Source organism: Bos indicus x Bos taurus, chromosome 5 (genome assembly GCF_003369695.1).
Source record: "Bos indicus x Bos taurus breed Angus x Brahman F1 hybrid chromosome 5, Bos_hybrid_MaternalHap_v2.0, whole genome shotgun sequence".
In the NCBI taxonomy this organism is placed as follows: domain Eukaryota; kingdom Metazoa; phylum Chordata; class Mammalia; order Artiodactyla; family Bovidae; genus Bos; species Bos indicus x Bos taurus.
The window spans coordinates 37,539,861-37,556,417 of record NC_040080.1 but is presented as its reverse complement, the minus strand read 5'-3'; the positions used below and the strand labels follow the sequence as shown (position 1 = coordinate 37,556,417).

The following is a 16,557-nucleotide window of genomic DNA, read 5'->3' as shown; positions in this document are numbered from 1 at the left end:
GGATAGGAATACAACTACTGGGAAGAAATCAGATGACTGAAGAGCAATGGTTAATTGGAAAACCTGAGAGTAACTCTCAACTCTACAATTGCTGGGGACAGGAATGTGGGACATGCTTAGGGAACAGAAATTACAAAAACTTCAGAGGAAAGAAAAGTAAACCCTGTTGAGACTCTAAAGGGGAAGTTGCATCATATGTTTTAGGAAGTTCTCAAGAACAGAATTCTAGCTAAACTATCCTTGATTAATTAATCCCACAAAAATACTGAGCATCCACTATGGGTCAGGTAATGGGACTTCCCCAGTAGCTCAGCGGTAAAGAATCCGCCTGCAATGCAGAAGCTGCAGGAGATGAGAGTTCAATCCCTGGTCAAGAAGATCGCCTGCAGGGGAGCATGGCAACCCACTCCAGTTTTCCTGTCTGGAGAATCCCATGGACAGAGGAGCCTGGTGGGCTACAGTTTATAGGGTCGCAGAGTCAGACACGACCAAGCATGTAGGCAACAAGGAAAATACAAAGGAAGTAGAAAACATGATTACTGCCCTGGAGATAGTGAACATTTCAAACTTGGTTGAAAGCAAATTTGGGCTTCCCTAGTGGCTCAGAGAGTAAAGAATCTGCCTGCAACGCAGGAGACCTGAGTTCAGCATCTGGGTTGGGAAGATCCTTTGGAGGAGGGCATGGCAACCCACTTCAGTATTCTTGCCTGGAGAATTCCTGTGGAGAGAGGAGTGTGGCGCGCTATAGTCCAGGGGGCTGCAAAGAGTCAGACATGATTGAAAGTAAATTATAAACTGAAAATGAATTTAAAAGAATAACTAGGATGATGTTTCATATCCACACAGAACTTGATAAAATAACAGGTTTAAACTTCTGGGTTTTAGAGTAAATAATTCTTAAAGCTATATCACTAGAATAATCTAGGAAAGAAGGCTGAGATAAAGTGAGAGAACTAAAAAAAGAAGATAAGTGAGAAAGACATGTGGAAAGAGATAGAACCAAACAGTATGCCCTGGTTCACTCTAGTTACATAGAAAAAAGTACAACTGAAATGATTTGGTATAAAGAAAAAAAATGGCATTCTGGTTATAATGTGCAACAGAGAAAAGGAGAAGAGTCTGAAAAGATTAGCTGCACACAGAGCTCTCCAACGAACTGAGGTTTTAAAAGACACAGATAAAAGACAACACATAACATGGACACCTGGAAAAGCAGCTCAGGGTGACATCAGGAAGCAAAAAGCCCACAGTGAGCTGAGCTTAAGAAAACCATCAAGGGCTACCAAAGGAGCTTTTGAATTTATGTCCAGGAGAGAAAATTTACAAAAGGCCTGGGTACACTGGTTAAAGTGAACGGTGTAGTTAACACATGACAGGGAAAAAAGAACGACCTCTACTTTTATGTCGATTTTTAAAATGTTTACACTTGAATACCACCTTACAGTTTACATGTTTCTGTTTTACAATGTCCTTGAGAGGCAGGTCCAGCCCCTACTTTAAAGAGAACTCTCTGTCCAGTGTGCATCCCCCACTTGAACTCGGCCTCCTTCCTTGGTCTCCTCCTCAGGATGACGGCCAGAAGTGGAGTCCATGGGGTGAGGGAACCAAAGCCCAAGATGGCGGGGGCCACAAAAGAGCTGCCCCCAGTGCCTTGCAGGTCTTCTGACTCAGCCAGCTGACAAGGTCACACACCAGGAATTTGCCTGTGAACTGTGCTGAGGACAAGTACTCTTTGATGGATTATGGAGACCTGAAAGCTCTGCTAAAAGACAGAATACAGGCCTCCCAATCCTCCAAAATGAGGAAGGAGCATGAACATTACAAAATACTAACATGAACATTACAAAAGAGCATGGATATGATGAAACACTAATATCAGTAATAATGTTAGGCTTATCACCCAGCTTGAAGAATATTCGAAAAAAGATCATAAAGCAGATGGCTTCTGAACAAAGATGGGTGGTCACTAGAGATCCACATGGATTCAGGAGGAACAAGTCTTGCCCAGTAACTCTACTTCTTTTCTTGGCAAACCTACGAGGCAAACAATCTATGTGACTCTTTGAAAGGTATTTAACAAGCTTCACTCTCCAAGTTTTTTAAAGGGGTAAGGGAGAAAGATGAGGAAACATGGGCTGAGATGTGTTTATAAAGCAATAAAACTCAGAATGCTCATAGACAAGTTCTATACAAGACTTACGGGGCTTCAGCAGTTATACTAACAATGAACCAGATAAAGCTTTTAATGACACTCTTATCAAAACTGGAGGATGAATAGATCCTGGAGAATAACCAAGAGCAGGACAGCAGAGTCAGAATCCAAACTAATTTTTACAGAAGGTTAACTTTAACAAATGAAATTTAATAGAGAGAAGGTAAAAATTATATTTGGATTCAAAAACAAATGCTAAATATAAATTGTGATAACCTATTATATACATAAGGAACAACTTAAGATTTTGCTGAATAAAGCTTGACACAAATTAAAAGTATGGAAAAGCTGTCCTCAAAATTTACATGATCTCAATCTTAGGCTGAGTTAATAGACATAGATTAGAAACAAGCAAGATGAATGCCATACACTAGGCTGTAGCACTGGGTTCTGACCTGGAGAAGTTTTCAATAGTTGGCAGTGTGCTATAGTAGTACAAAAGGACAAAGTAAAATGTCCTCACAATTTGAAAATTAAGTCACTTTCTGGGAGTAATAACAGCATGAACCAAAAGAATTAGAAATGACTATCAACATAAGTAATTCCAAGAAAAGGTATAATTGAAAATATTTAAGAACACTCAAACCCAATCAAAAGTGAGCAGGGTGTACTTTCTGGGAGGCTGGATTATAACAGAATGTGAATTAAGAAAGCTGCTGCTGCTGCTGCTGCTAAGTTGCTATAGTCGTGTCTGACTCTGTGTGACCCCATAGACAGCAGCCCATCAGGCTCCCCTGTCCCTGGGATTCTCCAGGCAAGAACACTGGAGTAGGTTGCCATTTCCTTCTCCAATGCATGAAAGTGAAAAGTGAAAGTGAAGTCGCTCAGTCGTGTCCGACTCTTCTCGACCCCATGGACTGCAGCCTACCAGGCTCCTCCGTCCATGGGATTTTCCAGGCAAGAGTACTGGAGTGGGTTGCCATTGCCTTCTCCTAAGAAAGCTGAAACATTGTCAATTGTGTTTTTGTCTGGCTAAAGGAAAGACTGTATTAACAGAAGGTCCTCAGTCACTCAGTCATGTCCAACTCTTTGTGGCCCCATGGACTGTAGTCCATCAGGCTCCTCTGCCCATGCAATTTTCTAGGCAAGAATTCTGGAGTAGGGAGCAATTTCCTACTTCAGGGGATCTTCCCGACCCGGGGCTCAAACCTGCATGTCTTGTGTCTCCTGTACTGATGGGTGGATTCCTTACCACTAGCACCACCTGGTGAGCCTGTTAAGAGAAGAATATTACATTAATCTGTTGGGGGTGGGGACAGGAGTTTAACAAGCAAGATTTTGCCTGTATTTCCCAACACTGTCTGAGACAGAGATGGCTAACTATGTCCAGAGCACTGCTGGTAGGTGTATCCTTATTAAAAAGAGGCTCCATCAGCTCTCCTGGCTCAGTGACACTCCTCATTAAGATGACCTATTTTGATTAGAATTAACCACTTCCCAAGTAGACTGTCCTACTGGGGTGACAGTGCGCTGACCAAATTATGAAGTTTCCGTTCTACTCACAGTGATATTAATAAATTCATTAGTTGACGTCTTGCTTCTCTGTCAGTCTCCTGGTCACTTGCTAAATATAAGTAGATTCCATAATCCCAAATATTTCTGGACACACACATACACACAAATTGACATTTATGGAACTGGAAAAGCAAAGTCTATTCATTAAGTTGTGTCATTCTATATCCAGATACCACAAACCTGTGAAGTCCTGTTTCTCTGTATGACAACTGTATTTTATCTAAAAGTGAACCACACATTTTAAGAGAGAAAACTAACAAAATATAACACATGTGGAAGAGAGTAGTCAGGAAAGTAAAAAGTCTGAAATCCCTGATATTTGAACAAATTTGAACATGCTTAGCTTGAGACAGAGAAGATTGAGACCGCTGTCCTCAGTCGTCACTCTTGCTGTCGTTTAGTTGCTCAGTCGTGTCTGACTCTTTGCAATCCCATGGACTATAGCCTGCCAGGCTCCTCTGTCCAAGGGATTTCCCAGGAAAGCATACTGGAGCGGGTTGCCATTTCCTTCATCATTCTTTCAGTGATATAAAGTTATCTCTAACTCTGTGATGAGAATCAGTTGAAATCTGTGTAATGAAGAGTTTTTCAATTTATACTGTCCCAGGCCTGGCACAGGCATGGTTCAGTAAGTCTGGACACATGGGAAATGTTCACAGTGTTAGCTATGATTGTGTTGTATTACAAGATGTTGTGGGAATGCAAAGGAGGGGTACCTAACTCTGAACAAGAGGTGCGGGATCAAGGAAGGCAACCTCAAAAGTAGAGATACCTAAGCAGGGTATGAAAGAAAGCACGGGAGTTACCCAGAAGAGTGTGGGAGAAGGAATTCCAGAAAGAAGCATGTAAGATTCAAGGTCAGAGAAAGCTGCAGAGGTGAGTAGAGGGGGTAATGAAAGAGAAGGCTAGAAAAGCAAAAGGGCACCACTTCTTGAAGGGACTCAGGTCACAGGCCATGGTAAGGAATCTGGTGGAGATGATGGAGAATCACTGGAAATTGTAACTGTGGGAGTTACATAATCCGATTTATGTTTGAGGAGAACCCTTTTGGCAACCACACATAAAATGGACTGGAAGAGCACAAGGCTGGTAGCAGAAAAAGACGGTTATTTCAATAATTTGGAGTCCACATGAAGATACTGACACTGTAGAAAGAGCCGAGATGGGGACTTCCCTGGTGGTCTAGGGGCTCAGACTCCATGTTTCCAGTTCCAGGGGCCCAAGTTCGATCCCTGAAAGGGAACTAGATTCCACATGCTGCAACTAAGAGTTTATGTGAGTGATAAACAAGAGGAGAGTCAAGGATGATTTCCAGCTTTACGGCTGGGACAACCAAAGAGAATAATACTGTGCACTGGAGGAGGTAAGAAGCCTGAGACAGATTCCGGGAAAGGAGAAGGTAACACTGAGTCTTCTGGAAAAACACCCAGGTGGTGATGTCTACGAAAGAGATGAGCCACTGGAGTCTCAAGCTCAGAAAAGGGGTCCGGTTTGAAAGTCATCATCACAGAGTAGTCACTGAAGGAAACATCAGAGCCTATGAGATCATCCAGACCCCAGAGTGTGAGAAGTAAGCAGAGGGTTGGGGACAGAGGGCTGGAGAACACCAATCACTCAGGACAATGAAAGTCAGTGATTTCATGATCTGTTAAGTTTCTTTTCTTTGCAAGGAACTGAAATATTTAGGCAAAGACTAAACACCCACTTACCAAGGATTAGGGGGAATTCACAGCACAGAAATGGACTATCTGACCTCAATAGGATCTTTCACCTCTGAAATGAGTCAAAGACTTTAATTCAATCTAGTATTTCTTACAATCTGAGAAAACTTTTTATCACCACTACAAAAAAACTAAAATCTTACTTTTTTTTTCATACTTAATTTAATTCTTTGGCCATGTTTGTTCAAGGATGAAAAAACACTTTGAGGAACTAAAGTTTCTTGTTTGATAATGTCTCCATAAAGGGAAGGAGTCCCTGACTGACCAAGACAGGAGAGCACAGGCTCTCACCTGATTTCTTGTTCTATGTCCCCCTCTATGGGTCCTGTTATACGGTTGGTATCTGGATGTAGTTTTACCCAAACACATGTGCCTACTTATTCTTCCTTTCCCTTTCTGTCACCCTGTGCCTGACTGGGGCTAGACTTAACCTATGGTTTTAAGTCTTGAAGGTTTTCCGAAATGTAGCTATAATTTCCACTAATATTTAAAGTGTATTGGCTTTTGTTTCCCTTTCTGCTCAATTCTAAAAACAGAGACACAGGTATATAAACACATTTAAAAAAATTAAATCCAGAAATGTTTGATTAAAACAAATTGTCATTTTTGGCACAACAATATACCCAGAGTATTTTTAGAGAGGACTTAAAATTTCACCTTAAAAAATGACACTGGTTCTACCCAGAGACACTTGGAACAGGTGTCAGAGATATTTGACCTCTTTCAACCATAAGCACCTTTCTCCTGCCCCGAGTCAAAACCTGCCCTGCCCCTCTGCACGCCCTCTCTTTCTTCTCCTGCCCTTGTCTTTCACTCTCTTCCTGGCAGTACCCATAAACTTTTACTACCACTAATGGTAGTAAAGCTAACACAGCTGCCACCCCCCCAACCCTTCACCTAGAAATACAATGGGTATAAATCTAACTGGAGTCTACAATGAACTTTTTGGTTGTCCTTAAAAAACAATTTAACTATATTCTGTGTCAGTGGCCCAATCCACAGGACAGGAAAACAAATGGCTGAAGCAAGTAAACTTTTGTGGAAAGAAACCACAAATGCTTTTTAGCTCTAGCAGTCTAATGGGGAGGCTCAGAACCAGACTTGCAGATGCAGGTTTCTAAATGAGCAAAACAGAGAGAAACAGGACAAACTAGAGGTAACGGTTGACACCATTTGAAGTCTAGAGTCCTACTAAGTAATTACAACACAATAAGCATTAGAGAAGATGGTGAAAAAAAAAATCAAGGCTAGATCCAGAATAAAAGGACTTCAGCACTAGATATTACAATTCTGGGAAAGTTTTAGGGGCACCATAAAACTTTATGGGAAAGGTAAATAATTATGTTCCTCTCAAGTCAGGTGCTCTTGAAGCTGTGTTCTGGTGCTGCACTCTCATACAACAAGCTTACTTGCTTCACACATTCATCAAAGGAAAGGGTTTTAGGATTTTTTCCTCTCTGGCTAATGGTATCATTACCTTTTCTGTTTAATTTCACAAAATGGGAGCAAGAGACAATGTATCCCTGGCAGCCGACTTGGGAAACACAGCAGAGGTGCTTCCAGGAGGCTATACGAGGCAACAGAAACATTTCCTTACAAAAGTTCAGAGTGCTGAAGCTAAATAAACTAAATATGGAAAAACATAGCAAATAAAAAGTTATTTTACCAGGACAAGTTCATTTATCTTACCTAGCCTCTTGTCCCAACACTAAAGTAATCCCCAGTCTCTCACATTCTGTGCTATTATATCTTCCTCCTGCTCGTTGGCCAGAAAAACTCCTACTCACCCTTCAAGTCTAAGCTCCAACACCACCACCGCCCTGGAAACCTTTGATTCTCCCAACAGGTGCTCCTTTTCCTTTCTTCCTGAGTGCTCCTTCATTACAGCAGCTATATGCTATTGCAATTATCTCTAAACTTTGAGGTAGCTCGGCAGTTGCTTGCCTGCTTTGAGGGTACAACTCATCTTTCCATCATTGCATCTCCTGGAACAGGACACAGACCTCACATGTAATCACAGAGGCAAAGAACTCCCTATGTCTCAGCATGAAGGGCCAACACTCACCCATCCAAGTCTCCTTTCCAATCCCACCAGGTTTATTTATTTATTTTTTTAATATAAATTTACTTATTCCCAGCAGGTTTAGAAAATTTCACTATCAATCCTTTTGGAGAAGGAAACGGCAATTCACTCCAGTATTCTTGCCTGGAAAATGCCACGGACAGAGGAGCCCCGTGGGTGGGCTACAATCCGTGGGGTCATGAAAGAGTCAGACACAACTGAGCACGAGTGCAATCTCTTAGATTATTTAAAGCAGCCTCTTCCTCGGTCTTTCCATTTCCAGTCCATCTTCCCTTGAATCCGTCCCATATACACTACTGCCTCTGTAATCTTACTAAAGTAGAACTTTAATTAAATGTACCAGGTTGCACAGTTGATGATGCAGAGAATGAAAAGTTGAAAAACACCTGTTCTCTAAGCTGAATGGGCTCAAATCCAAAAGGGCAGAGAAAGAAGTAAATAATTAACACAAAACTCATCAGGTGTTATAGAGATATTTCAAACTCATGCTAATCCCTCCCCTGGCATGTCTTTCACTCATAAATGGACAATTTCTATTTCACTTTATATAGGAAGCCATACTAATCTCTCCAGCCTGAAGCACTCTTTTCTCCTTCTGTTTCCCAGTACCCTGTTACTTGCTTATCACTTTCTGCTTGATTTACACTTATTTGTACTCATACATTATGTCTCTTACTGGATTGAACCTTCCTAAATAGAAGGGCAATCCCTTTCACTTGTCTCTATTTTGCCACGGTACCTAATAAAGTGTCCAGAATATAGTTGATAAATGTTGAACTGTGATGATTAAGCTCATGAAAATATTATGAGTCTGTGATTCCTCGAGGATTTGCCAGTATTAAGAATATCAGTGGGTCAAATAATACACACAATTCAAGGCTGAAATTTTTCCACTCTCGCCACCAAAATACAAAGTCTACTCTGTTTGGCAAAGTAATAGTGGACATAAGGAGAACATCCTCAACCAGATTTGAAAGATGTGTCCAAATTCAATGGGTCACTACTGTAAAAACACAACAAAAGGCAACTCCCCAGTCTCTAAAGTCAGCCCCTGCTTACACACACAGAATCATTATGAAGGGCAAACATGTTATGGCATTTCCGTAATGGGGGCAAGTCAATGGACAAGTGCTCAGCTAAGTAAAAATGTCCACAGCGGGGCAAACACTAAATTTAATAAAGCAAGATACAGGTACAAGATAGTATTTCAAAAATGGATCATTCAATAAACTCTCTGATCACTCAAATTCCATAGGTGAATACTTGAAGCTTGTCCATCCTTTAAAGCTTTTAATTGGTTTCCTAAAACAAAGCTACTGGAAGACTCCTCACCAAGCCCTCTTTCTTTAATTTCACTTTTGAAACAATATCTATCCTCCCTCCAGCCATTCCTTCATCATAATTAATCTAGTTAAACCCAACAGCTGTGTGCAGGATGAGGCAGACAGAAACTTAACTATCACTCACCTGAACTGTAAGAATTGAGGATTTAAAACAGTTCATGATTCAAAATGCAGAACTAAAATTCCAATTTCTCAATTTTGACCAAAAAAGCTCAAAACTGTAAGACCCTTTAGGAAAATGCTGTGCTACAATGATATACATCTGCTCCCAACTGGTGTGAAATCAGAACATTTAATCACATCATTTATTTCAGCATTAAAATTGCTGAGGCCCAAAACCATCTCATCAACTAACTTTGCAGAAGCCTTAGCAAACTACCTTTGGCAGCTTTTAATCTAAAGACACAAATTTAAGTTTGCTTTGAGGATTAACCAAGAAAATGTCTAAAAATGCTTTGTAAGACTCTAAAGCACAATACAAACATAAGGTGTTACTAGTATTCTTATAGTTAGCTCTCGCCAAGAGTAGGTCCCCCCTTATAGGAAATCTGAGCAGAGCTGAAGTTATTTCTGTATACTTTTCCCAAAGGAATTTATGTTCTATATCAAAAATGTAAATAACTCCTAAAAAAAGGAGGGAGGAGAGGAAAGAAACAAAATTCAGGTGAGACTAGAAGGAGGAGGTAAATTAAATAGCACAGGAGAAGTTTTTTGTAATAAAATAAAGCAACATAAGAGAAAGCAACCCTGGATCTCAGAGATCAGTTTCTAACCCTGCCACTTAACTATCTACTCAGCTACTCCTGTGGCCCTGGTCCCTTCACCCCTCTAGGCTTCAGTTTCCTTGTTTGTAACTAGAGATAACAGCTCAGACAGTTGCTGTGGGGTTAAATGAGATAATATTTATATAAAGCACTCAGTACTATATCTGGTACATAGTAAGTATTAAGCTAATGATTACTGTTGTTGGTAAAATTATTACTTGACCTGTACCCTGATTGGTGACATTCAGGAAGAAAAAGGAGCCAAGAACATGTCAGCAGGGAAGATGAAATACAGAGGACTAAGTCTATATTCCACTGCTGGGTGACAACATTTGGGAAACATGGATTACCACAAAGCATTTTTCGTGTTAAATACACAAATTACTTACTGTGCTTCCAGGACTGCTGAAGAATCTAGAGAAGCGTAGCCAAAATCTCCAAGTCATAAAAGCTGAAGAGCAATGACTGTATAGAAGGAGAACAGGACAAAAAAAAAGTGCTTAGTGATGTGTAACTTTCAATTTTCCAAATATTCATAGAAAGAATGAAAGTGAGGCTCCATAGCAAAGCTACCACAACTCTGCTGACCCAAAATAGATGGTTTCAGCATCATGTAGAATCATTTCAGTTTCTACCATCTTGTTTTTTATTCTGGGGAAGTGGCTATATCTGTGATTGATTTTGAGATGATGTGTGTGTGTGTGTGTGTGCGCGCGCGTGAGCATGCATGTGCTCAGTAGCTCAGTCATGTCCAACTCTATGCAACCCCCTGGACTGTAGCCCATCAGCCTTCTGCGTCTATAGGATTTTTCCAGGGAGGAATACTGAAGTGGGTTGCCATTTCCTCCTCCAGGGAATCTTCCTGACCCAGGGGTCGAACTCACATCTCTTGCATCTCCTGCATTGGCAAGTAGACTTTTTACCAGTAGGGTCACCTGGGAAATCATTATTAACGCCATCATATTTGATAACTGCAAAAACAGTAAAAGCGTCCTAAAATTAGGAAGAAGAGGAATTGAATCCCCTCCTGAAGCAGATGAAGAGATAGCAAATAATTGTAAAAGGTTAAAAACAATGGACACTGCCTTTGCATATGAGCTCAGCGTCTTAAACACTCTAACATGTGAAAAGTCTGCATCCATGGATATTAAGACCCATGTCACCAACCAGAGATCTGATGTGAAAGTAAGTGAAAGTGTTAGCCATTCAGCTGTATCTGTTTGCGACTCCATGGACTGTAGCCCACCAGACTCCTCTTCTGTCCATGGAATTCTCCAGGCAAGAATACTGGAATAGGTACCGATTCCCTTCTCCAGGGGATCTTCCCAACTCAAGAATCAAACCCAGGTCTCCTGCATTGCAGGCAGATTCTTTACCACTGAGCAATATGGGAAGCCCCATGGAACCAATAAGAATCAGCAAAAGACCAGGAAAACAGGAAACATTCCATATGGGTGGCCAGAGAATCAACACCCACTTGGGTTGTCAACCTGTCTAGGGTTAATTCAGGGGAAGGCAAAGAGCTTAAGAATTTAAAAGCTGAACACAGTACAAGTACTACTGTCATAAGCCACAGACAAATTGCCAAAGTTCGAGGCCTTTCTGAATTTACACAACATCAACATGAACGGTCAACTCACTATCTGACCTGTAACTGCTAAGGTCTGAGGGAGGTTACAGCTCTCAGTGGACTTTCATTGGAGACAAAACTAGCCTATGATGGGAAAAGATGCCTCCAAAATTACTATCAGCAAGGAGGTGAGGGTATGTCTGGTTTCCCTTTGAGTTTGCCCAACTCATACTCCTCCTTACTGAGAATAACCTTTCAAAATAAAACCTGTACTTAAAGGAATGTGTAATTTTTCTTTTTTAATAACAAAGCAGAGTAGACTTAAAAGCATCTCCCTGAAATTATGGTCTGAAGATCCCCAAAATTTTGTCAATCAGGCGGTGATAAATGGAAATAATATGCCATCACTACTAATTCAGGCTGTGTGGAAAAACATTTTTTTAATGTGTTTTGCAATCTGTGTCTTACTATAATAATATACATACACTGGGCTCTAAATCCTGGATTTTGTTCTGCCACTTTTTCCCATTAGGTTTTAAGCTTGTCAAGGTTTCCTACAATCTACCACACTCACACAAGGAGAGGATACTTATATTCATTCATAAAAACTGTGCCCCTAGAGCTCTACTTAATACTACGAGTACAGCTGATAAGGGCTCTGACAAAGGTCTGCATCTTGCTGGGAGGAAAGGACAGCTAAGTATCCATATGGTTAGTATGGTCTAATGATAATTTTTTCCCCTTATCTTTAAATTCAATTTAAAGTGACTTCAATACCTAACCAACAAGTGCAAACCACTCCTGAAACTGCATAAATAAAATCAGTTGGACCATTCATTCAACAAAGAAGCATTTACCAAGTAGCCTAGTACTGGGCCCAGTGCAATTCTAGAGTACCTTTTATTTCACAACCCCAAAGAGCTTTCAAAGTTGCCCTAACATAAAAGTATCAGTGACTGAACTTCTCTCATTTTATACAACACTATTCAAAACACTGATTCAAGTGTTCAACACTATTCAAATTCACTGATTATAAATTTAGCTGTTGTGAAAATAAAAAACAAAAAGGGCTGCTGAGACTGACGTTCAATAATTAAATTCCAACTTCCCAATTCAATCCAAAAAATACCCAGTGCCAAGTGGTTTTAAAAAATTACAAGCCAAAATATACAATGATTCAAACATTCCACTAGGCAAAGGAATTAACATAGTTACAACTTCTCTCTTGTAAACCCTTGCTGGTACTGCTACTAGGTAATGAATCAAATTTATCAAAACCCCACTCAAGGATTATACCGTAATGTGCACCAAGAGCAATTTCTAAAAACGGAGTCAGTATCTAACATGCCAAAAATAACGTATTTACTTGGGTTTTCACCACTTTGGAGCTCTTTCTAGAAAACAGGTCCCTAAATTTAGGTGTCAGATGAATGAATGCATTTTCCCAAACCAACATCATCAAAAGTGGAAGAAAAATCAAGGAGACTGGTTAAGTACAAGGACACAAGTCAGAATTCCTGGGTGGGAACCCCTGCTTTACCATTTTCTAGATACCTCAATTACTCTGTCTGCAAAATGGGAATAAAAACATCCACTCCACACAGTTGCTCTAAGGATTAAACCAAGGTAGATTAGCACTGTAACGGCTTAGGAGAAAGCAGCATTATATACAGTGTTTGTTTATGATGATTATCATGTGACTAGATCATCTCAATCATCTATACAAATGTCTTTCCTTGATGAAAGCCTTCTTTAATTGGCCTAGTAGAATTTAACCCCTTCCTCCTCGGCTTCCCCACAAAATGGATTGTGTATTATATTTATTTAGGAATATCTTCTTCCCATCAGGTTAAAGACAAAAGACCACAGTTCATCTGAGTGCACAGGGCAGCAAATACTACTCATTGTTGCCCTTCAGTTCCTTCTCTCTAAAGGTTCTGAACAATAATACTGTGTCAATCAATTAGAAAACATTTACCTGGAGAAAGGAGCTTTATGTAATCAGCACACATCAGTACCGGACATACCTAGGTAAACACTCTCTTAAGACTTAAACAAAAATTTGGGAGGTGGGGAAGAAGGATTCACTTAATATCTTTTAACTACTGACCAAGGTTATCTTTTTAAATTAATTTTTTTAATTTCTTATGCTTTAAAAGCTCTCTCATTATTTCATTCAAAAAGTCTATGGTGTTTTTAATATAGAAATACAGTAGCATAATTTCCACATATGTCAAGTCAACCTAATCATAACTTACCCATCTGCTAATTTTAACATAATCTTGGGGTTGCTAGATGACAATATGCTTGCCTGATTCACCCTCCATTGTTTATGTAAAATCATTTTCACATTACACTGAGATGCAAAACTTTCTGGCTTTGATTTGTGCCCTTTTCTGTCTCTCAAAAAAGTGCCACACACATGCAAAAGAGCCTCCAACTTATCCCAGATCACTGGTTAAACACTGTCTAAAGGGTTATCCAACTTTGCTAACATGATGCTGCAGCCCTAACTTTGAGAGAACAGAACTTTTCTGAGAACAAATGGCTGAACTGAGGCTGCTGCTTTATTATCCCTTTCTACAAACTGTGATTCTTCCTTTGTTTTTATAGTGTGTTACCTTTAGAAATTATTTTTTTCAGCATAAAAACTGCTGAGGACACCTTATTTGCACAAATATTTCTGGTCTCCACTCTATGATTTATTTAAAAAGAAACTCAAAAACAAAAGGCTAAAGAAGAATTGCACTCATTTAATGTGGTTTTCCTAAGTCTAATTTTTTTTCATTCCCCAGTGGCAGGGGCTTCCAAAGGATTACAAAGACAACACCGAATTTGTTTCTCATTCTAAACATATCCCAAGTAAACGGGGAATGTTATTAGCCATCTTAACAAGGAGAACACCATAAATGCTAAGCCAGATTTAAAAAAAAAAAAAAAAAATTTTTTTTTTTTAATCCATTGTACTTCCTCTGAGATCAGAATCTTTTACAGAAAGGTACTTTGATGAGTCTATGCAATGAACAAATGTCATCATAACTTAAACATCCTATTTTAGACGAATTTCTCTCCCCTCATATACTCACAAGAATGGTCAATTCACATACAATACCTCTCAGCTCCTGGATAGACAGTATAATAAACTTAATTGTTTTATATATCCTGAGGCATACAAAGAAAAACCAAACACAAAGAGGCTTCCAGTATCTTATATACATTTATGACCGAGACAAAGAACTTTCAAAAACCTGCCCTCAGTAAGCAAAACTGGGCTTCAACAACAATAAACCCTGCCTTAAAGTGAGGAGACCTGACAAGTATAAGGCCTAACCCCGTCCCCCACTCACAGCCCCCTAAAAACCAAGTCTCACTCCCAGCTTACAGCTGGGAGGCATAACTGAAACACTTAGAGCTGTTTCCTCAGATTTGAGTAGTATTAAAGCTAATACTCAGGCCACCTTTTCCAAGCAATTGGCTTCTATCAAAACTTATCCCAAGTTGCGTGAAATAGACAGGAGCGTTGGCTCTGCATTTTATCAAGTGAGGAACACTAGCATCATACTTTCTGGACCAGCCACTACTCCCTGCACCACCAGCTCTCCCCGCCCCCCTCCCCATTTCTTTTTATGTCTTTCCTCCAAATGCACAATACGAAAAGCGGTCCCATAAAACAAAAGTAGTATCAGTAAACGGGAGGCCACCGATTTTGAAAATAAAGTTAGTTCTTTTTCTCTCTACCTGGCAACTTTTAAGGGTGAAATGTTTCCTTCCTCCATCGGACACAACCTTCCCTATTTTAACCCATACCAAACAACCACTCGTTCGTCCCCTCGTAGTAAAGGTGAAAAAAAGGGAGTGGGAGAAAATGATGGTGCAAAGAAGGGTCTAGGATTCCAGCGGTAGGGTCCGATTTTGAGAGACCGGCTTTAAACACTCCTTGACTTCTGGGAGCTGGACGGCTTTTACTGTGTCTGTTTGAGAAATGTTTAGCAATCTGACGCATCAGTTTTTAGGAATGGTACACAAACAGCCCCCACAATCTAAGAGCCATGCCCAGAAGCCTTCCCCTCGCTGGCATCGGCTGGAGGGCACCGGACGGGAGAGCAGGGGATACAGGGGAAGGTCCACGACATTTGTTATTGTTTATGAAGCCCAGGCAGGGACAGAGAGCCCGGGGCTCGGGGACCGCGGAGGCGAGAGGCCAAAGGAGCCAGGAAGGACAAAGATTCCTCCCCGGGCCCCAAGCCACCTCTCCGGACACCGGGGGCCAGTATCACCCCAAGGAACAAGAGGGCCAAGGCCGTCACCGGAGCTTCACTGGAGATATTTCCAGCCTCGAAATCAGCCCGGCTTTCCCTGGACACCCTAAGACACATAAGATCTTCTCCTGATCCGGCTCTCAGAGTTGGGGCCGGAGCGGTAAGCCGTACCCCTAGCCTCCTCCGCGAAGGAGCGCCGCAACAGCGCACTCACCTGCCTCCGGTCGCGCCCGCGGCCGGCTCAGCCTCCGCACGGACCGCAGCCGGCCCGGAGACCGTCTGCTCCCTCTGCCCGCTCCGCCCTCGCCCCGCCCCCGGGAGGTGGGACCCGCCGCCGCGGAGCCGGAATCTCGGGGCGGCCTCCCAGAACTCTCGCGAGCCCTTCCTCCTCCGTTTCCAGGAGGCTTTGCCTGTCTCTGACGTCATACGCAGCACAGCCGGAAGTAGCCTTCTCTCGTCAACGCAGGCATCCCTCCCCGCCCCGCCCCGCCACACACACGCCCCACCCATCTGCGCCAGGTGAATTCCTGAGTAGCCCTGAAAGAGTTGTTTGAAGAATGAACGCCTCCCTTCCTCATCAGCCTCACCTCACCTCCCTCTTCTCTGCTGAAAGCTAGAGAGTTCAGGCCACTCTTGAGTGACCCAGGGTGTTGCCACATTGGTCACATGTCCTACATGTGACCAGAGTTTTTCTTGATGCTTCACAATGCAAAGTGAGTATTAAAGATAAAAGGGAGCTTAAACATCATTTCTATTAATCTTTTGGAACCTTTTGCAGAGTAGGAAAATGTGGTCAACAAAAATGGATTGGCTGATCGTGTTGCCTAACTAGTAAGTCAGTGTTCCTTGACCCTTTTTCTTTTCCATCATGACTCGATTGTAGAGACTTGAGAGGGATTCACATTTGGAAAAGCTACAAACACACACACACACACACACACACACACACACAACAACAACAACCACCCCCAAAACTGCAGCATTCATGAAAAATTTTCTTGCGTCATCTTGGAAAATCTAAAATAACCGACGGTACTGGGCTGCTGCTTGTTTAGGATCAGAGAACTATGAGGAAAATCACCTGTACTAT

General features: G+C 41.4%; 1 protein-coding gene across 3 annotated transcripts in view; it reads right to left on the bottom strand.

Annotated features, from left to right (window-relative positions):
* The window catches only part of STK38L (serine/threonine kinase 38 like), an 84,011-nt gene extending 68,223 nt beyond the window's left edge, over positions 1-15,788 (bottom strand). Inside the window, exons 1-3 of one of the 3 annotated variants that reach the window (XM_027541587.1) lie at positions 15,682-15,788; positions 10,028-10,103; positions 6,926-7,015 (exon numbers count right to left, since the gene is read on the bottom strand). The gene's annotated coding sequence lies outside the window, so the exon portion shown is untranslated. Of the gene's footprint in view, positions 1-3,404; positions 3,426-6,925; positions 7,016-10,027; positions 10,104-15,681 lie in introns of all 3 variants that reach the window. The other 2 variants (XM_027541586.1, XM_027541585.1) reach the window with 2 other exon arrangements.
* Positions 15,789-16,557: the final 769 nt, after the last annotated feature.